The following is a 25,056-nucleotide window of genomic DNA, read 5'->3' as shown; positions in this document are numbered from 1 at the left end:
TTTTCAGTTGAAAACAAGATTTTTTTTTTAAATTTTGCTCTTTCATACCCATATTTTCTTTTTCCATTTTTTCCACTAAATGAAATAGAATGAATGACAGAATAAAAAAAATAAATGGACACAAATCAGACGTCAAGAATTATAACATTCAAAAACCAGTCGGAGAACACTTCAACCTCCCTGGTCACTCGATTACCGACCTCAAAGTTGCAAAACTCTGACAAAAAAACCTTCAAAAACAGACTCCAACAAGAAACTGCAGAATTGGAATTAATTTGCAGACTGGACACCATTAAATTAGACGTGAATAAAGACTGGGAGTAGACGGGTCATTACACAAAGTAAAACCTATTTCCCCATGCTATTCCCTCCCCCCCCCCACTGTTACTTACACCTTTTTGTCAACTGTTGGAAATGGGCCATCCTGATTATCACTACAAAAGTTTTTTTTTCCTCCTGCTGATAATAGGCCACCTTAACTGATTACTCTCGTTATAGTTAGTATGGCAACACCCATTTTTTCATGTCCTCTCTGTTTTTATATATATATATAATAATCTTCCTACTGTATTTTTCACTGCATGCATCCGATGAAGTGGGTTTTAGCCCATGAAAGCTTATGCTCAAATAAATTTGTTAGTCTCTAAGTACTCCCACAAGTACTTCTCGTTCTTTTTGCTGATACAGACTAACTCTGAAACTTCTTAGCAACTATAGCCCATCTTCACCGACCACTATGGTGTGTGTATGCAACTGGAGAAAACTGGTTTAGAAAGCAGGGATCAGCATTGGGGCATCATAATAAGTGGTCCCAGGAGGAAGGGTGAGATTGTTCTCTGGATGCAGCAGCACAGACAGATGTCACTGTGATGAAGGAGGTCAGGGGTAGGACTTGCTTTGTAAACTATGTAAGATTTGCCTTTTCCCCTGTAACTAAGCTTAGGAAATCCAGCCAAGTTTTAGCAACGTATTCAGATGAGGTATGTCATGCAAACTATTTATTTGATTGAAAATAGCAAGAAAAATCAGCCTAAAAAAACCAATCTTTTGTTTTCAAGGTTACTACTGTTGCATGGGTGTTTCACACAGTCTGCCCCCCAAAATAAAGAAGTCCTTCAACTCCTTGAAGAGGTAGAAAAGGCAAAAGATGTGTCTGGACCCTCACCTCCCCATTCAGTCTCAGTCAAAAGGGCATGGGCAGAGGCTAGGGCATGCTGAAAACAAGGGCTATGGTCTCAGTGAGCTGTGTTGTGCACTGAAGACCTAAGCAGGACATGAATAAGAAGGGGTGTGGACGACAGCTTTATTGATCTAAATAAATTTATCAATCTAATCATGATTTTTACTAATTGATTATAGAGCACAGTGCATTCTGAAATAAGGTATGATTCATATAATGGTATGGGAATAATACCCCAGCACTATAAACTGATTTTCTTAGCAAAGGCTGGGCTTATTTTGCTTGAGCATTTTGTTGTCAAGCATCAGTTTGACAGCATTGTATTAGGATCACTCTATCAACAGAAACTAAATTTAAAAGCTCATAATTACTGTTTAATGTTTAATATTTACACAGTGCTTTACAAATCTCAAAGCACTTTACAGAAAAAAATACAAATCAACAATGCATAAAAGGGGGTGGGGAATGTGAACAGAGAATGATACAAAATCAGAAGAATTGTGAAAACGATGGACAAGACATTTAAGGGAGATTAAACTGGCAGCAAACTCACATTTACAGTAAATACAGCAACTCATTAATCCATTCTGTAATGAACTTTGCAATACCTTGAATGTGAAAAACGCTCTAAAACCAAATTTAATTCTTTCCACTAAGCAAACATGTACAACTATCTCTTGGAAAGGGAACCAACAACAGAGACATAACCCTTCCTTCCACACACCCAAAGGATGAAGCAAGAGAGAAACAGACTATCAACCTCAGAATGAAAAGGCATAATTATTTGAATCCCAGCAGCCCCTTTCATGCTTCTTCTCCCCACCTCCCTCGTCACATCAGCGCCACCTGGCAAGGAGGTTACAAGAATATTCTGATTCTAGTATATAAGGTCTACAATAAAGAATGATAATGTCATAGAGAGTACACTTATAAAGTTTGCAGACAATACCAAGCTGGGAGAGGTTGCAAGTGTTTTGGAGGATAGAATGAAATTCAAAATGATCTCGACAAACTAGAGAAATGGTCTGAAGTAAAGAGGATGAAATTCAATAAGGGTAAAAGTACTCCATTTAGGAAGGAACAATCAATTGCACACATACAAAATGGGAAATGACTGCCTAGGAAGGAGTACTGCAGAAAGGGATCTGGGGGTCAGAGTGGATCAAGCTAAATATGAATCAACAGTGTAACACTGTTGCAAAATAAAGCAAATATCATTCTGGGATGTATTAGCAGGAGTGTTATAAGCAAGACACAAGAAGTAATTCTTCCACTTTACTCTGCCTGATAAGGCCTCAGATGGAGTATTGTGTCCAGTTCTGGGCACCACATTCCAGGAAAGATGTGGAGAAATTCCAGAGGAGAGCAACAAAAATGATTAAAGGTCTAGAAAACATGACCTATGAGGAAAGATTGAAAAAATTGGGTTTGTTTAGTCTGGAGAAGAGAAGACTAAGGGGAGGGGGGACATGATAAAGTACATAAAAGTACATACAAGGAGGAGGGAGAAAATTATATTCGTTAACCTCTGAGGATAGGACAAGAAGCAATTGACTTAGGCCTTTTCTACACTGCCACTTTATAGCGCTGAAACTTTCTCCGTCAAGGGTGTGAAAAAACACACCCCTGAGTGATGCAAGTTTCAGCGCTGTAAAGTGGCAGTGTAGACAGTACACCAGTGCTGGGAGCCACACTTCCAGTGCTGGTAGCTACTCCTCTTGGAGTTTTTTACGATGGTGCCGTGACTGCATAGCCACATTAAAGCGCTGCTGTGCAGAACTTTAATATTGGTAGTGAAGATATACCCTTAAATTGCAGCAAGGGAAGTTTAGCCTGGACATTAGGACAAACTTTCTAGGTGTCAGGGTAGATAAATTGCCTAGGGAGGTTTCGGAATCTCAGTCATTGTGGTTTTTAAGAGCAGGTTAAAAAAATACCAGAGATGGTCTAGATAATAATTAGTTGTGCCTTGAGTGCAGAGGACTGGACTAGAAGACCACTTAACGTCCCTTCCAGTCCTATGATTCCATGAATCTTCTCTAAGATCCTTTGTGTCCCATAAGTGAAGGAAGGCAGAAGATTATGGAAGTGAACTGCTGGCTAAATAAGTTGTGTAGGATTCATGGTTTTGGTTTTGTGGAGCATTGGTCCACCTTTTATGGGGAAAGGGCTGTAAGTTTGGATGTCCTTCACCTTGGCAGAAGTGGGACCAATCTCCTTGGGGACAAGCTGGCTAGAATAGTCAGGAGGGGGTTAAAATAATAACAAAAGAACAGGATAAAAAGAGAGAAAATGTGAGCACTCAGCACAAAATCAAGATGTAGAGAACAAAATTAATCCAGGATCCAAAGGACATGAGGAAAAGAAATTACTGACTGCCTATACACCAGTGCATGGGTAACAAACAAGAGGAATTGGAATTGCTCATTTATGAGCATAAATTTGATCTACTTGGTATTACTGAAAACAGATGGGATGATGTGCAAGACTGGAATGTTAAAATCAATGGTTATAACCTATTTAGGAAGGATCGAGTGGGCAAAAGGGGAGGGGGAGTTGCACTCTATGTCAAAAATGGCATTACTTACTTCCAAGTCATTGATAACTTGGAAGAAAATGATTTTTAACGCTTATGAATCAATGTCTTAACAGATAAAGCACAGGATGGGGTATTAGTTGGTGTTTGCTACCACCCATCAAATCACACTAGGGAATAGGGCGATTGCCTCCTTATGTAACTATCTATAATGTGTAGGGGGGGAAAGCTGCATAATTATGAGGGACTTCAATCTAAGTGACATGCTGGAGGTCTCATGCTGTCAGTACTAGAACATCCTTAGAATTTCTAAATGTTATAGATGACAATTTCCTAAATGAAAAAGTGTTGCAGCTAACATGGGGGAATTCTTTATTAGACCTTTTATCCGTTAGGATAAAGGAACTGATCACAGAACTAAAAATTAATGGTAGCTTAGGTACAAGTGATTATGAATTGATCACATTTATAATGTGCAAGTCCAGACCAATGATATATATAGATAGATACAGATATAAAGTTAACATGGTACACCTTAAATGAATTAAAAACTGGCTAACTGTTAGGTCTCAAAATGTAACTGTAAATGGGGAATTGTCATAAAACTTCTTTAGACAGAAGCATGTTATGATTTTGTTTTATATTAAACCTTTTGTTTCCATTATCCTTACTATCTCTTGAATTTTGAATCTTTGATAATAAACTTATCCTTGATTTCACTATAGCTATATCTCAGTGCTGTGGTATTAAGCTAGGGGCTGATCCTGAGTTGAACCATACATGCTGGGGTATGCCCTGATTCTGTGGTGATCACAAAACACTTCCAAATCTTGATGTTGAGCCCCCTGTCTGCCGACAGAATACACATAGGGGACCATCTGGAGGAAATCATGAGGTAGACCTTGCAGAGTTTCCTGGAAAGTATCATTTCCTTCTGCAAGTTTCTCCGCACAAGGAGACAATATGATCTGTTGTAATTACAGAAACACTTACCAAAGCAGGTCTGGGAAGATGGATGTGCATGGGAAGAAAAAACACATGAATTCTTCTGAAAGTGACTGTTAAATGTTTGTCCTTCTCCAGCTAGCTATATGATAATCATACTATGGTGTGTACCTGAAATGAAGACAGAAAATAAAAGAGAGTCTATGTGAACTATTAGTTAGCATGTAGGACTGGACATCAAAAGGCCTAGGTTCTGTTCTGAATTCTACAAATGACTTACTGTGCAAGGTTGGACATGTCACTTTGCCTCAGTTTACCCATTTGAAAATAGGGATAAAAATGCTCACCTACTTTTGTAAAGTAGTTTGCCAGCCTCAAATGAAAGGCAATGAAAAACACAAGATATCATTACTATTTTATTTTTATTATTGTTAATTTTAGAATCTTATCCTCATCTACTGCTTCACTTAATAGGTTATGGTTTTGTACAACTACTGTTTTTTAAAGATTAAAAGAAAGACATTCAGAAGAATTAGCACTATATGACATTCTCTTTTTCCCCAAGCACTAATATACGTTTTCTTAAAGCACAGGTTCAAAATAAAACAACTTAAAGAAGAAAAACATACATCCCTGTTGTGCAAGGGTACTAGACGCAATGTTTTACAGGGTAATTGGAATGACAATGACAAAACTCAGTGCAATTGTTTGAAAAATTAGAGGTAAGAGTTTAAAATACATGCTTAGTATCCAGCTTACATACTTTCATCAGTTAACGTTCTCTCATGATTGTTATACTGCTTACATTGTTGGGTGGGGAGACTGTGACAGCAGAAGCAACTAAGCTAATCATAATACCTTTGACAAATTACATGAGTGAAGAAAGGGTTCTCTCAGACATTTTCCTTACATGCAGTTTAAAGAAAGACTGCAGCAAAGGAAACCTCCAAGGCCTTATAGAAACCGGATTAGTATCTGCTCCATAGATACCTCCATGTAGCAGCCCAGATTTTTCAAGGGAGGTGAGTTAAAAACTTGTTTATCTAAAGGTCAGTTTTGTTAACCCATTGTATATTGGTGGATCTTGGAGACAAGATGTTCTATGGCTTTGGAATCATGAATGGAAAAAACAGATTTGAATATTGCCCAGGGCATGATAAGAGTAATTAAGATCTAAGTTACTAATGATATTTTAGGTAGAATAACCTAAGAAATGTGAAAAAAAAAATCAGGAACATGACGCTGTAGATCAGTACAGCTACAGTAGGAGTCATTATAATAATTAACTGTGACTTGCCCACCAGATACGTTTCACATCAGTGTAATATAAAGGATCTAAGTCCTAAATAATAACCAAAATTGCCCAAGAGGCAACACTACATATTTAAAAAAAATTCTTTTTTGCTGTTTGCATATTTGCTCATGACATCATCATTACTTATCTGACGATAATGCACTATTTCCAGCATCCTGTACAGTATAAATGTAACCATGTTTGTAGTCATCCTTTTTTAAGTTGGGGGTAATTATGTTTAATTTTGTCAAGTATCAGGGGGTAGCTGTGTTTATTCTTTTACGTAGAGACTGTCCGGTTTGACCAATGTACATGGCAGAGGGGCATTGCTGGAACACGATGGCATATATAACATTAGTAGATGTGCAGGTGAATGAGTCCCTCGTGGTGTGGCTGATATGGTTGGGTCCTCTGATGGTGTCGCTAGAGTAGATATAGGGACAGAGTAGGCAACGAGGTTTGTTACAGGAATTGGTTCCTGGGTGAGTGCTTCTGTGGTGTCGTGTATAGTTGCTGGTGAGTATTTGCTTCAGGTTGGGGGGCTGTCTGTAAGAGGTCTGTGAGAGTGAGGGATCATTTTCCAGGATAGGCTGTAGATCATTGATGACGTGCTGGAGAGGTTTTAGCTGGGGGCTGTATATGATGGCCAGTGGTGTTCTGTTATTTTCCCTGTTGGGCTTGTCCTGTAGGTGACTTCTGGGTACCCGTCTCACTCTGTCAATCTGTCAAAAGCCAGTAGGAGAACACTTCAGTCTTGCTGGACATTCTATAACAGATTTAAAAGTAGCCATACCTGACCATAAAATCTTCAGAAACAGACTTGAAAGAGAAAGTGCAGAACTAAAATTCATTTGCAAATTTAAAACCATTAGTTTGGGCTTGAATTGGGACTGGGATGGCTGGCTCACTACAAAAGCAACTGTCCCTCTTCAGGAATTGACACCTCTTCCTCAATTATTGGGAGTGGACTACATCCACCCTGATTGAATTGGCCCTGTCAACACTGGTTCTCCACTTGTGAAGTAACTCCCTTCTCTTCATGTGTAAGTATAATAATGCCTGCATCTGTAATTTTCACTTCATGCATCTGAAGAAGTGGGTTTTTTACCCACGAAAGCTTAAGCCCAAATAAATCTGTTAGTCTTTAAGGTGCCACCAGACTCCTTGTTGTGTTTATGTTTAATTTTGTTCCTCTTTGCTAAAGCAAAACAGCATAAAGGAAGTATGCAGTTCAGCAGCCATCCTCACAGGAGTTAAATGGTTCCAAGCACTCTTACCACCTAAGTATGCTATACTAATCTGTAATCGAATGGCCATTTTCTAGATTACAAGTAATCCAAATGCCAAAGGAACCTAAATCAATGTCCTCCATTGTCCCAATAGGTCAATTATTTTTTTTCATAAAGAATAAAAAAACCCACTCATTCTGTGGTGCATGCAAGCACTTTGAAATTCCTAGGACTGGGATCAACAAAGCTATTATCACTCTGCTGGAAAGGCAGAGATCAGGTCGTACCAGATTATGCAATGGGGTTACTCAAAGAACAAAGGTCTGTAGTAAGATCAAGATGCTTTCTTGTACTTGTCCTTACATGCTAAATATTATGTGCTTGAACTCACACTCTTTGAAACACTATATATAGTACATGCTGTGCATGTCAGACGTGCCAACGACTGAACAGTGAGTGTATAACTGATTTTTATGATGCACATTGAAGTCACAAGGATAAACAATAATGTGAACAAAAAACAAGCCTCTAGGGCTAGCCACTGAGGCTAATTCATTCAGTTATGCCCATTTTGTAGGGATGCATAGCTCCCGAATCGCCAGCCCACGGGCGCGGCAAACTGCTCCCATGGCTACGAGGCAGGAGTGACCTTCAATCCAGCGTTTGTGTTTGGGAAACTTATTTGGCTGATTTGATTGTACCCTCGCAGCTGGCATTCACGCGCTCAAGAGATGGGTTCGTTATCTTATGTGCATGTATACTCCCTGGCTTTTCTATGCGCAAGAATGCAACCACTAAGAAGGGTTGTAAACAAAGTAAGGAGAGAAATAAAAACCCCAGGAAAAGTTTTCCTGGGAGGCTTTTTGCAAGAGGCTTGTAAAGCTCTCTGGCTACCAACAAACCTGGCGTTCTGTTTCCTGCGTCGTCACCACACATTTTTAACCCAGAATTCAGATATGAATGTCAATATCATCAGTAGAATGAAAGTTTTAAATTTGAGCCCTGTCCACCCAGAAATTCAGGGGTCACAGCTGAGCAACAGAGTGGACTCCTCAGGGCTGACACTCAAGTTCCTTCATAGAAAGATTTATCATTTAGTTATTTTCTACCTTGACCATGCACACAATTTTTTACACACAAGATGAGCCTGCAATATGTACATTCCAGTGAATAATAAAAACAATGGGCTGTATTCTGTGCAGTGCCTCTCAGGAAGTACAGCAGATTCAGCGCAGGAAAGAGGAGACAAAGGTGGTTTTAAAAGCTTTGTAGAAAAAGCTGGATCAAACCAAGTTTCTGGATCAGATTCTCATTTACATTAAGGTCCTTTTCATGCTCTAGCAGCACATAGTCAGACATTCACTTTATACCAATATTAAGACCATTTTGCATTATCAGAGTGGTGTAAAGGGACTGACCTGTAAATGAGAATCATATCTAGTCTGTACTCCCAGGCCTCTGTCTCTGTATCAGCATCTCTTTTCTGCTAACAGTCCCTCCTCCCCCCCCCCCCCCCCCTCTCTCTCTCTCTCTCTCTCTCCTATTTGTTCTGCCCAGATTGTCTCCCACCTGTAGCATTTTATTGCAGTGGGTAAGTGCCACAGCTCAAGTACTGAAAGTACCAGACGTGCCATAATACACCATTCTGGCTCCCCCCAAAAGTGCTGGAATGGCATCTTGGAGTATTCTGGCAGGACTTGAGCATGGCTTTACTGTCATCTTCTCCAATCCTCCTTCCTCCCCTCTAGATTCTGCCTTTCTTCTAGATCCCTTTTTTCATTTCCAGGCCTCCTGAAACCATCCCCATCCCACCTTACAAGTGCCCAGGTCCTTTTCATCATAATGCCAGAACTTACCCCAGGTCAGCAAGAGGAACTAGTAAAAACTTTGAAAGTCTCAGTTCAAGCTATGGAAGAAATTAATGGTAACACATTTATTTCCATAGAAAATACTAAGAGCAGAAAAGCAGGTGCAATAAATACCAATTTCCTTGTTTGCATGAACAATTGGGCTTCTTGTGATGGCTTTTATTAAAATATTAAAAATAGCCATGACTTATAATAGCGTGATTCCACTGAACTGAAGTATCTGGTGACAGTGACCGTCTGAGACAGGATACTGGACTAGAACGACATTGGAGCTGATCCAGTATGACACTAGCTAACCAGTCAAATGGCAAGTACAGTGATCAGCAAATAGACTCATAGACTTTAAGGTCAGAAGGGACCATTATGATCATCTGGTCTGACCCCCTGCATGTTGCAGGCCACATGACCCTTCCCTGGACTCTGCCGTTGAAGTCCCCAATCCTGTGTTTTAGTGACCTCAATTGGCAGAGACCCTCCTGCTAGTGATCCCTGCCCCATGCTGCGGAGGAAGGCGAAAAACCTCCAGAGGCTCAGCCAATCTACCCTGGAGGAAAATTCCTTCCCGACCCCAAATATGGCGATCAGTACTACCCCGAGCATGTAGGCAAGAGTCTCTAGCCTGGCCCTTGTTGGCCATTATGCTATTTACGTACCATTGCTTGGTTTTCCTTGGCTACTATGTTTTACCATTAAACCATTCCCTCCATAAACTTATCTAACTTAATCTTAAAACCAGACAGGTCCGTCGCCCCCACCGTTTCCCTCGGAAGGCCATTCCAATATTTCACCCCTCTGACGGTCAGAAACCTTCGTCTAATTTCAAGCCTGAACTTCCCCACGGCCAGTTTATATCCATTCGTTCTCGTGTCCACATTAGTACTAAGCTAGAATAATTCCTCTCCCTCCCTTGTATTTATCCCTCTGATATATTTAAAGATAGCAATCATATCCCCCCTCAGCCTTCGTTTTGTCAGACTAAACAACCCAAGCTCCTCTAATCTCTTTTCATACGACAGGTTTTCCATTCCTCTGATCATCCTAGTCGCCCTTCTTTGCACCCGTTCCAATTTGAGTTCATCTTTTTTAAACATGGGAGACCAGAACTGCACACAGTACTCCAAATGAGGTCTCACCAGCGCCTTATATAACGGAAGCAGGACCTCCTTATCCCTACTAGATATACCTCGCCTAATACATCCCAAGACCGCATTGGCTTTTTTCACCGCCACGTCACATTGTCGACTCAGTCATCCTGCGGTCTACAAGGACCCCTAGGTCCTTCTCCTCTTCCGTTACTTCTAACCAATGCGTCCCCATCTTGTAACTAAAATCGTTATTAGTCATCCCCAAGTGCATCACCTTACACTTTTCACTATTAAATTTCATCTTATTTCTGATACTCCAATTCACAAGCTCATTCAAGTCTCCCTGCAGAATATCCCTATCCTCCTCCGAATTTGCAACTCCTCCCACTGACCACACAATTATTGACCAGTGTCACGAAGTTTAGGAAATACTCCAAAGAAGGCAAGGTTATAACAAGCCATTCAAGCTGTGACCTGCCATTTTGACTTAAACCTCTGTAAAGTATAATCAGTTGCTATACAGATTCTTTCAGTTCAGGTATTTATATACATCTTATATCTCTTTCCTCTTCCTCCCACCCAAAGAAAACATTTGCCCAGAAATCTACTGAATTAAATGTTGATTGCCCTCTCACATAATCAACAGTCAGATCCTGCAGTGTCTATGCAAGTAAAACTCCCATTGAAAAACCCATCAATCAGGCTCAAAGTAACTGGAATGTCAGATTCCCTCTTTCTTTTCTTCTTTTCACTCATTTTGGTTTAGAATAGTTACATTTTATCACAAGGGCCTGGATTCTCATCTCACATAAACCAGTTTTACACTTGTGAGTCTCCATTGACTTCAACTGAATTATTTCTGATTTACACCAGTGGAAGAAAGAAGAACCAGATCTTAGATTCCTTTCTTCTTATTATTATTTATATTACAGTAGTACCTAGAGGCCCCACTGTGCTAGGCCTTTACAACACAGAGGGTATGTCTACACTTCAAGCTGGGGGTATAATTCTCAGCTCAAGGAGACACAAACACAGGTCTGAGTAGTAAGAAAAACACTCTATGCCATGGAGATTTTACATCTAAATAGACAATACAACCAAAGAGGTGGAAACAAAGAGTTAAGTGACTTACCCAAGATGACAAAGCAGATCAGTGGCATATCCAAGAACAGAACCTGGTCTCCCAAGTCCCATTCCAGTAGCCTATCCCTTGGACAACAGCCTCCTCTTTTTCTTTTATTTTTTGGCTACGGTGGACTATGTCTAGGATTCCCCACCCACCCCCCTGCTTTTTAAAAATGAGATGGCCTGGAAGCCTTCTTCTTTTTTTAATACAAAGGATTTTTCAGTTCACTGGAATACAGGCTAAGAAAAAAATACTTAACAGCAATGTAAAAAAAAAAAGCTTGTTAGCCATTACACACCCACCCAGCCTATAAGGCATTCAAATGAGTTCAATCAAGTCAATTTGCATAAAGTGCATACAATAAGGCCATGTAATTTGCACATTTTATTGTAAAGTAAAAGCACTTCTCATGTCAGCATTCAAAGCTTTTAAAAGCAAAGTTCTGTGCACAGTGAGTATTTCATAGGAAAGGCTGCAGGATAGATAGTATTCATAAAATACATTTTACCTAAATTGGTACTGTCTTTAGTAATAAAAACGTCTGGAATGGATGTTGACAAGTGGAAATTATATTAAAAACCCTGCATGAATTCAACATATTCATGGCCATGTTACTGTCATTTCTATTTCTTATTATATTTTAGCAACCTAAATAAAGTGTATTTTGTCCCAAATTGAAATTTACAGTATTGAATCCTATCCTGCAGATTTTACACCTGTGAAACTCTCATTGATTTCAAAGGGAATTTCACTTTGAAAGGACTGTGGGATCAGGCCTATTATTTACATGACTATAAATGCCAAAGTGTAAGCCTCAATTTGAACATTATAAATATTTTCCACGCAAAAATACACTAATTTTATGTTCGTAGGCAGCTGTTGGAACAGTTCAAGATCTAGTTACATTTTTAAAATACATCACTCTATATTGTGGGGCAGGTCCACAGCAGCTATAACTTGTCATGGCTCCACTGAAGTCAAAAGACCTATGACGATTTACCCCAGCTGAGGATCTGCCCCTGTGGCTAACATTTATATGTGCATGCCCAGACAGCAATTGAACTAAGCACATTTTCCATTCTGTAAAAAAAAAGGAAAAATCTCATATAGATCACTGTGCAGGAATACAAGATTTGAAAATATTTCTGTGGAAGGATCCAAATTTCCTCATATTTGTGCTCATCATGGTGTGTGTGTGTATGTTTGTATGTATACAAATTAAAAGATTACTAAAGTTGCAAAGGCAAGCTCTCAAATATGAGGAAATGCCAGGATTAAAGTGGCCTGGGGCTGTGGAGATTATTATCTCCGTTATACAGACAGTATTTATTGTGGACATAAGATACATGACAGTAATTAGGACCTCTAATGGGATGTTGTTTGGAACTCTTTCCTTCCAAATAATTTCAGAATTCCAGTCAAGGCTATGCCTGAGAACGCTAAATACTGAACTATGTCAGTCTGTTTATAAACTCCTCCAGGCTATTTTTGACAGGTCACTCAGTTGTGCTGACCAACAAAAGTTATGTACATTTTTAAGACATCACAACTATTTGGCAATATTTTATCAAGGAGGGTTGTCTGATTGGATTGAACTATTAACATCTAGCCTGTTTAGTTTGTTTTGCTTTGACTTGTGTCATTTTTAAGAAAGAGTTTGAAGAGCCCTGCATGGACATCACAGCAGATAAATGAGAGCCAGGAAGCACTGACATATCTTCCTAACTCTGCTTTTTACTCATTATGCAACTTCAGGCAAGTCACTACAATTCCCCATCCCATAATTTCCTCATCTGTAAAATGGAGATAATAGCTATCCACATTTGTAAAGCACTTGGAGATTTTCTTAATAAAGACACTACGTAAGTGTGAATAATTATCATTCAAATAGCTATGCTTACCTTGGGATGAAACTTCCAGCAAAGGTATGAAACAATCTGCCCCCTGACCTTTCAAATGTATACTACATCTACAAACCCAAATATATTTGAAGTCTTCTCCTGCTCCCAGGGAAGTCAATGGCAAGACTCCCATTCACTTATATACATGGGATTGATATGGGAGTGGGATCAGGCCAATCTTTTAAGAAACATGGGCCTGATCCTGGACTTTATTATAGCAATGCCGAGTAGCCATAATGTCATTTTAACTTACCAGTGGAGGATTACCCCAATGTGAAGGACTCCACAACGTGGCATTGTGTTACCATAGCAGTTCCTAGATGACTCTGTCCTCTCGACCCTGGCATTAGTGGCCTTTCCAGGGAAAGAAGCGGCCCAGTTTTGCCAAAATTCGGGACGGCCGGGACAGGGCTTAAAAAGGGACTGGCCAAAACGGGATGTCTGATCATCCTAGTGGGATGTCTCTATGCCCCAGAGATCGTCCGCTATTGGAAAGCCCCTTTGGGGCCAGGCTCACCCAGGCATAAACCTCATAGGAACCAGCCTAGCTCCTGGGAAGACCCAGAATCAGAAGGGGAATGAAGGTGGTGTTAAAAGCCACTTTTGCGCCCTGCATCTGCCCCACACATTTGAATTGGACTGAGCACTGCTCAGATGCGGACACAGGGTAGGGCTTATAGAATAGAACTTTGGTGAGAAGCTGCCCTGACAGCAGACATCCTTGGGGAGTAATACATTTATTATGGAAGCCAAACAGGAAAATAATTAAATTTTATAGAAGCCAACTTTGCTTTACAAAGCTATAGGGGAAAGTGATTCTATGTCACTGGCTGCAGCTCATAAATGAAGATATACTGTATTCTACAAAATGAAACTGCCAGGGAAAGGACAATGTATTCAACATGAATGCAGCTGCTTTTTATTTTGAATATAATCCAGTCAAACATAACATAGTGCAGGAGGAAAAGAAAGTAAAATCCTGCTGTCAGTGTCCACTTGCTTTTCTCCCTCTTTCTGTCCAATAGGTAAGTATAGCCACCTTTGATGGCTCTGATAGGAGTTACAGTGTTCCCTCCATTCCCCACTTCACGTAATGATCTTCAGCCTGGCTGTCAAACACAATTATTTCTCTGGGTAACAATATGAAAGGCAGCTGCTGCGAGCGTGGAGGTCAGGCAAAGCAGGCCACGGATGCTACGGCACCTGCCTCTTGCACGTGAAAACAGAACAAATTACAACATTTGTCACCAAGGAACTGAGCAGCAGCACCATGTGGATGGCCTCACAAGTCACAAACACCATTTTCATCATGTGCACAGTTATATCTTTTCAAATCTAGAGCAGGGAACAGATGTTTCATCAAAAGACACATTTAAAATAAAGATAATTATTCAGTAAGAAGCTTAATTACATAGGATTATTCAGGTCCACTTAATTGCTTGACAGTCTGAGCACCTCCCATGTATTTGTTACAGAGGCACCCATCTCTTATTGGGTTACACAACTCTGATAGCTTCAGGACAAATGTAGTCACTTAGTAATTCAGCCAACATCAATTCCTGATATCTGGCTAGAAGGGGGGAAATGTAAGTAATCGTAGCAAGCAATAAAATACTGTCTTATTCCTATAGGCATTGTATTCTGTTCCATAAAATATTAATAGCCTGAACTTCTAAAATGGAAACAAAACTAAGGGCTATTATGGTATTATAATTCAGCATTAGGCATATTTGAAACATTTCAGATCAATTAAACAGTAGACTATCCTCTGATTAGGCTGACCAAATGTCATACAAACTTAGGAATCTCCTATTTTCAGGAAGTCTGTCCTGGGTCTCCTAGGCTGGGTCTACACTACCCGCCTGAATCGGTGGGTAGAAATCGACCTCTCGGGGATCAATTTTTCGCATCCCGTTGGGACGCGACAATCAATCCCCGAATCGATGCTCTTACTCCACCAGCGGAGGTGGGTGTAAGAGCCGTCGACGGGAAGCCTCAGAGGTCGATTTTGCCGCCGTCCCTACAGAGGGGTAAGTCGGCTGCGATACGTCGAATTCAGCTACGCTATTCGCGTAGCTGAATTTGCGTATCTTAAATCGCCCCCCCCCCTCCGTAGTGTAGATGTAGCCCTAGTTAGGTTTGCAACAGTTGGTAGCCTTTTTCACCTCCCCGAGCTGTCAAAATACTCATACCTTCCTCACTCAACCAAAAGTCTCTCCAAATACCCCTCAAAACTGTCCTGGCTTTGCATTTTGAAAATCCAGTCACCTCACTTCTGATTACATGACTGCGATTCAACTACGTTAAACCATTAGAAAATACATTTTATTTTTTTCCTCTTTACAGATTTCAACAGTTAAATCCAAGTATGGAAAAAGCAGCATAGTCTTTCCTCACATATCTAAATCAACTTATTGCAGAGTACCAGTAAACCTAACTGCAAATTTTGTAGCTATGGGATATAAAAGTGATATTAAAAACCTGAAGGTTAAAATATTCTATCCTACAGTCCATCAAATAAGCACTATACTATGTGTAAGTGACAAGCCACTGCAGATTTTTATTTGAATAGAGTAGCTAAGAGTGATTTCATTGTGTATTACTGAAAAAAAAATTGCCATGGAATTAACTTCACAACAAGTTAAGTTTATCACTTTAAAAAAATCCTTAGTTCAGACTAAGCTGCTAAATGTAACTTAAAGCTGGGGAAAGATGATTACTCTATAATGGCTCCATTCACATTCACAAAGTTGGGGTCATTTTAAACTATTGCTACATTTTGGAAAGCTGCCCAGAAAACTTTTGGTGTGAAAAATCTACAGAATGCCTTTGTGCTACATTAACTACAGTATTTAAAGGTAAATAATGCAGGTGCAGGCCCATATGCAAATTACAGTATATTGTGAAAACTGTAAAGCCTTCCCACAACCTTGCTCTAATCTATTTAAAATAGATTGTTTGAGTATTAATACTCAAACAAACAACAACAAAATAAAATTTAAAAAATCCTATTTTGCTACTATCAGGAGATAACAAAGAGAGAGCCTGCTTACATAGCAGAAACCAAGGATATAGCTCTTGCATTAGTTTTATTTAATACAGAGCAACAATTTAATTTTTGTAAACCTAGATCAGCGCTAAGTGCACCTTACCAAGAAAACTATTAAGACTTATATTATGTTCCACATGAATGGTTACAAGGTACACTAAATGCTTCCCCTTTGCAGCTTGCAAGCAATTTAGAGAGGACTTCAGCTAAGCGTATGTCCAAGTTCTATACAAGTTATCATATGCTATGGTGACACTATGACTGATCACACTCACGCGCTGCTACTCTCTGTAAATGGGCTTTCTTATAATGGAAATGTTTAGTTCCAAGCAGCATACATGTTACACGTGTTATTAATGGCTGAAACAGATGCTTCCTTCCAGTGAAAAGGGTTTGTTTTTACATAAAGCAAATCCTCTTGTAAATCTCAATCTTTTATTTGGTTGCATTTCAATATGAGGAATAATAATAAAAAAGCCCTTCCTACTCTCCCTTATACTAGAGGCATTTGCATTTTTAATTTGTGTTACATATAAACAAATTTATATACATAGGCACCCATTTTATTACCCATTTTATATGACTCCATTTGTTTCTATTGTAAATTGCCGAGTTTCTTAATCACTGCTAAGTGTAAAATACCCTATCACTAAATTATTCCTACAATAAAATACATGATGTGGTCTACAAATGATGGCGATTAATTTCATGACAGAAATGTTGCATTTATGTTGTGGTTTATGTTCAATTAACACTCGGCTGCATTAATGCAGACCTTCAGTTTAGTGTTGCACCAGATATTAAATAAAAATGAAGTACCCTAAAAAGAAATGATTGCCTGTGCTAAACAGAATAAGAACCAATTTTTGGGAGGGGGTTGCCTCCACAGAATCACCTGAAATACTCATGAGGAATTCTAAATGGGAGCATCATGTTTCTGAAAAGAAAATAATTGATTTTTTTACCTTTTCATGCATTTTTTGTGAAAATAATTGTGTCTCTATGCACATGCTAGAACAATAGTTCTAAAGCTGGAGCAGCTGCAGCTCATGACAACCAGATTATTAGCAGAGGGAAGACATCTCTAAAAATAAGTCACTCATTTATTTCATTAAATACAAACAAGCCTAGTTTCAGAGATAAGCAGCACATGAGAGCACATGGAAAGTAGAAACAATGGTTATGATCTTTTTTGATGCAAAACATGTAACAACAATCATTAAATGTACTAGATGCCATTTTTCTAGATGTGTAAAGCTAGCTCTGAGAAAAATTCACTAGAAAAGATAGTCTACACTGATATGCTGAATCAACTTGTTCTGCTCATAGCAAAGTCCTGTATGAAGATATTGCTTATATATTTTGAATGTGAGTGCCTCAGAAGTTAAAACTAATTCGACTGCAAAATATTTGATTGCATGGTAGATCTCATGTCTGATTTTCTGGTCTCCCAACCGGTTTCCTTAGCCCTTAAATAAATATCTGAACAACTATTCTATAGCTATAAAATATTTGAACCTGAAAGTAGGTTAGCATCATTACATAAATCAAGCACTAAAGTATTATTGAAATCTACTTGAAGTCAGGAGGCAAAATTATGAATTAAAATGTTCCTTTTTTTCAGACCATAGAACTGTGCAAGTTTATAAATAACCCCCCATAGACTGTTTGGCAAACCTCTAGAAAAGCTCTTTGGGCCACCAAATCTCATCATGTGAATTTTCAATTAGAAAATGTGTGTTTGTAGAGGAACTTAGAGTCCGGCTGGTGAAAAAAAATAACTTTGTAAAACCACAGGATTGAATAAAACTGTATAAATTTCCTCTGATATTTACATTTCATCTCATGAGGATTACATTTGCTTAATCATATTGGCCAGAGCATCCCCTAACACAGGAAGACCTATGGGAAGGAGGCTTTGGAGGTGGAAAACTTCACAACACTCCCATGTCATTCCATTGAGGGGAAAAGGGAGAGGCAGGGTTTGCTCCCTCATGGGAACAGTTGCAGGACTCAGATCCAAAGCTGGTGGATCCCACAGGAAGCAAGGGCCATCTGTGCAAAGTCCCCATGGCGTTGTTTTCCCTAGTTTTAGCAGCATGCATCCATTGTATTATCTTTTTGGGAATTTCCACAGAAATGGGACTGGGAGGTGTAGGAGAGACAATATAAATCCCTCCACCAGTACCGACCATGGCCCATGCACTTTTCCTCCTACTCCAAACTAGTTGAATATTCTCTGCAGAGTTTGGGGGATGAGGGGAGAGAGGGGCACATTGGAGGTGTCTGACCCTTTCCCTTCCTTCAAGCAGGAGAAGGTAGATGTGACCAAAGGGTCTTTCCATGTTCAGATATGGGATGGTGTGTGGAAATTCTTCCCATTAAAACTTGTCTTTGTGCATTATTAAGATGTTTTTTGGAGTATGGATTCGTTGACCATTTCCCTCCAGTCTTCATTAGCTATGTGGTTTGTCAGTCAATACTGTTGTAGATGATTAAATCAAAACATTTCTTTATTAACCTCACCTTTGTATAGTCAAGGAACATGCACTAGCACACAGATGAAAACTATTAAAACATACACTCATGTTAATATTCAACTGAAAAATAAGTGCTGTATTTTCATTCCATATTGAGCTGGAAATCAGATTTCAGCCACAGCTTACAATGACATTTTCTTCTGCAGTTTGATGAAGGCTGAGTCCATTTCTCTGGGCCCTGTTCTCAGGGCCACATTCTCCACAGCATGACACCAATTTTATGCCAGTATAATTTCAAAAGAATTGTAGCTGAGACTCCAACTCTTTTCTTAGTTTGCAGTACTATAGGCTTAATTTGTCACTCACGTAGTGTATTACCAGTCTAAATTAGCAGTAACTCAATGGCTTACGCCAACGTAAAACTTATGAGAATTAGGCCCCATGTGTTTGAAAGATGTTTAAATTACTTTTACTGGCAAAGACTTTGCCCTTTTACCTAAGACATAAATTAGTCTAGTTTATGAAAACAAATCCCTTTTATTGCTACTATATACATCCTGTTATAGAGTACATATTTTACTGATAATTTACTGTTTAGTATATATTTATGTGATTTATAGCGTATATTATACTGCTGTACATCATAGTTTATTGCTATTATATTGTTTTTAAGAACAAGCACTAAATCAGGATTTGTTTTCTATTTTCTTCTTACTGATAATATTGCTCAAGGAAAACAGCTTGTGTCACAAGCTAGGCTCGCACTGCAGGATGTTAAGTGACATACAATAAAACTTACTTTGACAGAAAATTGACCAGACATGACAATAGGAGGAAGGAAGGAAGGAGGGCATCAGGGAGCGACAAGGTTGTCCACATACTTGGGTATTCCACACAACCACTAATTTTTTTAAAATTACTTTTTCATATAAAGGACACAAAGGGTTTGGTCCTTCCTGGCAGCCAGGAGACAGAAAACAAACCCATTGAAAATTTCCAATTTGTTTATAGATGGTACTCTAGGAGTAGACTGGAAAATAATTTTGTCTTCCAGAGACAGCTAACAGCTACCTGAGGGTGTTGTGGTTGAAAAGATGACGAAGAAGAAGAAAAAAAAAAAAACTATTTCACTTTTGGTACTTGAATGTCTTATTGTTCAGTACTCAATGGAAGCTCTTAAATTGCTCATCTGGCAGAGAAATAAAACTATCCCCTGCCCACGTGTACTGAAATTTTAGGAGGAGTGCCTTTATTTTGTTTTCTAAACTCACAGCTTCAGTTAAGAATGTCTCTCTCCTTCACATGACCTCTCAAGCCAGCCTCACTGCAGTATCGATAGCCTCAGTTTTTCCCCTGTTAACATATGAAATCCTCTCTTTTCCTTGTCACCACCACCAGCATTACCTCATACGGTGTAGATAGAGGTCTCCTTCCCTCAGAAATCACTTCTGAACCCAGATCTCTTGTGTAATGGGGCAGTGCTTGTGCATGTCAACAGTTATCATGCTGAACCTGAGAATTTCATGTAAATAATTTGGAACCGCTCCATCTCCCAGCAACTTAAGGGGAACTGGATAAAACTTTTGGGGCTTTATTCTCATCTCTGTGGGCCCAGTCCTAAGCACAGCCCTGAACCAGATGCATAAAACTAAGTATATGAATAGTCCCATTAAAGTTAATGGCACTATTCATATGTTTAAAGTCAAGCACATGCTTAAGTTAGTGCTGTACTGGGACTTTAAAACACAGAAGTCCAATTAAGAAAATGTGGGAGTTATGTTGTCTATGAATGTACAAGGTGCTTGATATCTTTTTTAAATAAGTGTTAGTGTTGTGTTATAGAATGTACATTTCTGTTCAGTTTAATTTAATATGCTGTACATATTACCTGTGATAAGACATGAGTCAGAAGTTTGCACAGCAAGCTTTGAGTGTGAAGTGTTAGTGCTAGAATAAGAACACTGACAGCCAAGAGTGAAAACAAAGCAATAACGACTTCAAAATAGTCTAGCGTTAATGAGCAGAAAAGTTAAGGGTTGGAGGTGAAGCTAAGTGAGATTTAAAAAAAAAAAAAAAAAGAAAAACCACAAATATTACACATACTTCTTTTGAAATAAAAGATATATTCCAACTATAGATGACCTGATTTTCAGAGCTGTTGAGCACCCACAACTCCTGTTAAAAATCAGTGGAAGTTGAGAACTGTGGCTGCTCAACAACTCTGAAAATTCAGGTTTCACATTCTCTCATACACAAATAACTTCACCCAACTGGCTGTCACTGAAAATTTAGCCACCTCTAGGGTAAGACAGCAACACTTCAACAGCTCATAAAAGAATACTGCATCCAACTGGAATTAGAGGTAGAATTTGGGGTAAAAAAAAAAATGCAATTAATCAAATTGAAATTGAGGCTGGACACTGATCTCTACTTTATTTATTTCTAATTTATTTCCTACAAACTTGGGCACACTACTGTTTACACACAAAGTTGAATGCACCACACATACAACTATTGCTTTTGGGAATATAAATGAGGATTTGCAGGTGCATATTGATTAGTTGGGTATCCAACTACCTGACTTTTTGCACAAATGAGGTAACTGTAGTTGGTAATAGTGGCATGTAAATTTGGCCTTTAATGATCACAAGAGTGCCTTGTTGGGTTTTTTGTATTTTATATATATATATATATAAATAATTTTAAAAAAGTCAGAAATTGGAGCTAGACTAGTCCCTGCTGAAAAGATTAACTTGAGAACTGATTGAATTATTCATTGCAAATAAATTAGTAGATGAATTTGGCCCTTTTTTCTCTTCTCAAATTGTTTGTGAATCTGCCTGATTTCTATAGATTTGCATTATTCATAAGTATTACCTGAATAGTTTGGCTGAAAATTGTTCCTCTGATGGGTTATTCAAACACTGTTCACTTGGACTATTTGCTGTTCATTATTTGTGGTCTGTGATGAGCCACCTAAATGAGATATTTTTTCTGATCACTGATTGGCTGCCTAAAATTTTTCAAAAACAGGAGAATAATGAATAACAGCGCAAATAGTACACAGTGAATAGTAAATATCCTTGTTCACACATGAATACCCTTCTATAAATATGAATACAGGTGTTAATATGAAGAAAAGCAATTCCCCACTCATTCACGCTATAAAAACCCTAGTAGTGTGAAATTTTGAGAACATTTTGTTTTTTGCAGTATTTAGTCAGCTCTGGTTAATATTATAGATTCTTGTTCTGCAACAGTGTGGCAATAAGTAAGTCACCTTAATGCAATCACAGATGTTTAATCTCACTAATCACACAAGTCATTGACTTTAATAAACAGACATCATAGAAACATAGGGTTAGAAGGAACCTCGAGGGTCATCTAGTCTAACCCCCTGCCAAGATGCAGGATTTGTTGCATCTAAACCTCAAAGACAGTTGGCTATCCAGCCTCCTTTGGAAAACCTCCAGCGAAGGAGCTTCCACAACCTCCCTAGGCAGTCTGTTCCATTGTCCTACCGTTCTTACAGTTAGGAAGTTTTTCTGAGATTTAATATAATCACATGAGATAACATGGAATACACTACTGAAATCCAGAGCCCTTGCATCACTGTACCACATTGTGTTCATCCACCATTTTGTAATTAGATTGTGAAAAGCAAGCTGTTTGGTCTTGGCTTGATCTGTTCTTTTTAAGCTGTTTGGTGCTCAGTGTTCTGTTGTTACCCTGCAACTATTTACAGATTCTCTTTTTTGTGGAAGCAATAGCACAGTGATTTAAGCAATAGTTAGCATTGTTGTAAACAAAGTTATCAACCACATTTGGTAGACATCTGTTGATGCTACCAGTTGGTTAACATAGAACAGAGGTCACTATTTCGTTAAGTTTCAAAGGTTAACAAAATCTCTATTTGTTCTGTACTTGTTCTGTGCCACTTTTCTGCTAGGTCATTTCTCTCAGCTCTGCCATGACTTTGTACTCCATTTTACTGCCCAGGTTTCACTAGTCTTAAAAGTAAGATACAGTGCAATTTTGAGTAAGGCCAATTGACCTAATGATTTTTTTTTTTTAAATCAGTTTTAAACATAAAAATTCCATCCAACTTTTCCTTTGTCTTTCTTATCTCGTTTTGCAGGTGGTTCCAGAAGCTTTGAAGAGGTTTGGAATATTAAAATACAAATATCATTTGTATGTATCATTCCACAAAAGTACCTGTTTAAAAAAAAAAATAAAAAAAAAAAATAAAAATTCAGGCTGCCTTAAAGGATTTGTGTACTTTCTATCAAACAATGTTTAATCACAAGAAATGCTCAAGTGGAAAAAGAAAGAAAAACACTTGATTAAAAGGCACAAAACTGATACAAGATAGAGCTTTAAAATTTTAGAACACAGAAGACAATTACAAATAAATAAAAATTATTATGAGAATATCTTTGAGTGAAATTCAGTCCTGCATTTCACCCATGTCTAAGTGCTTGGCTGTGGCATAATAAGTCATGATAAATAGAAAATGATAGAATCATATTAATAATGTAGCAAAAGTGACCCTAAAACTACAAACAGGGGGGAAAAAATAAAACTATTACAATCATGAGGAGGAAGTAGCTGTTCTGTGATATAAATGATAAAAGGGACTGTGCTGGGCATGATGACTAAATTACATAAACCCATGTGACTGGCTACAGTTTTGTGTTCTTTATATAGGACCTGAAGATAATCATGGGACAGGAAAGAGTAGGGGAAAAAACCCTTAAATTGGAAATGAATGGCACAGGAACAAAGGCCCACAGACTAAAGAGTGGTGACCTAGTGACTTAGTGGACAAAGCTTAGCCTCAGTATTATCTGGAAGTCCATGCTAAAGCATGGTGCGAAAGAGTTTGATGGCATCAAATCAGTTCCTAGGGAAAATAAATCGACACGACTTTGTAGGTTTGGAGACCAAATTAGCTCTCACCCTACAAAGAGTGGTCTTTCTAGGTCATGGGTTAGGTCAATGGGATGCCATTGTGAATAGGCTTAACACTGCATCAGCTTGCCTCATATTTGCCCTAGGGATGAAAAGGAAAAGCTTTAATGTCAAGTCTTACCACTGCTTTAACCTTCAAGGTCAAACATATTCCACTCCCTCTCATCATCCCAAATCCTCAGTTCCAGAATTAAATTACACAGTCAACAGTGATAAGGAAGAGACTGGGGAAGGGGGGGGGAAAAGAGTCAAAATTTTGAGGTCTGGAGATCATGCTAAGCACCCACAACTTGGTATCTGCCATCTCTTAATATTTGACCATAAGAGGTTCAGAGGCTATTTTCCTTTCTGTTTTAAATGAACTAGAATAGCCTCATCTCAAAAATTTAAAGAAAAAAAGATTTTCTAAGTAATGATATAATCAAGCTTTCCAGCTGGGGGTTTTAAATGTACAGCACAGCCACTTATCAGTGAATCTGGTAACAGAAATGTGGCATGTTTTTTATACTGTAAGTACCATTTCAGCAAATATTTGCTTGTTCAAATATCCTTTTTGCACTATAATGAGGAGTCACTTAAGACAGCCTGGGATGAATCACATTATGTCATGTACCATAACAAAGCAGTTACTGGTTGAGCTGATAGGACTCAGTATTAATCCCCATGACAGACAGGAGATTTGAAAAGTTTTCCAAGGGGGGTTGGTGAGGGGTCTGAAGCTGCATTTAAAGAATTACATAATTCATCCCCTGGGTAAAAATATTCTCAGATAAATGTGTTCCTTATCCTAACCTTTATGTGGTTAATCAGATCAATGGGTCTGTTTATGCTTTTCAGGTTCAGAGAATGGAGAAGTAGAACCATTGATTAGGCAGAGACATCTCAAAGCACAAAAATATAAATGATGCAAAACACGTAGGGCAACTCCTGACCTTCCTTCCTCCATCACAACTCCAGGACACAAGGAAACCTTATGCAGTTACACAAAAATGTAGTGGGATCAGCCCATGAAGTAAAAAACAGATGTTTCCCCAAATCCATGTATACAGTCAGTAGAGTAATAAAACACACAGATCAAAATCCATCCTAGAGTCAGATCCATGCTAAATACAATTGTGTGTTGGTGTGAGCCAGAAACTTGGAGGTCTTTTGTTTCTAATAGAAGAACCAGCCACATGTCTAGGATTATAGCTGTGTTTTAAAATTTTACTTTTATACCACAAAAGGCAGGTGTTTGGGTTGTTTTGCCTGACAGTTATCTATTGTAGTTAGACAGGTTATAAGGCAGCAGTTATATAAAACTCAGAGTAAAGAAATTGGCACCAACATGCATCTTGCTGTCTTGCTAATGCCAGATGAGGTGGGGTTTTTTTTAAATGTACACACAGCCTA

The sequence above is a fragment of the Trachemys scripta genome, chromosome 6 (genome assembly GCF_013100865.1).
Source record: "Trachemys scripta elegans isolate TJP31775 chromosome 6, CAS_Tse_1.0, whole genome shotgun sequence".
In the NCBI taxonomy this organism is placed as follows: domain Eukaryota; kingdom Metazoa; phylum Chordata; order Testudines; family Emydidae; genus Trachemys; species Trachemys scripta.
Note: the sequence above shows the minus strand (reverse complement) of the source record.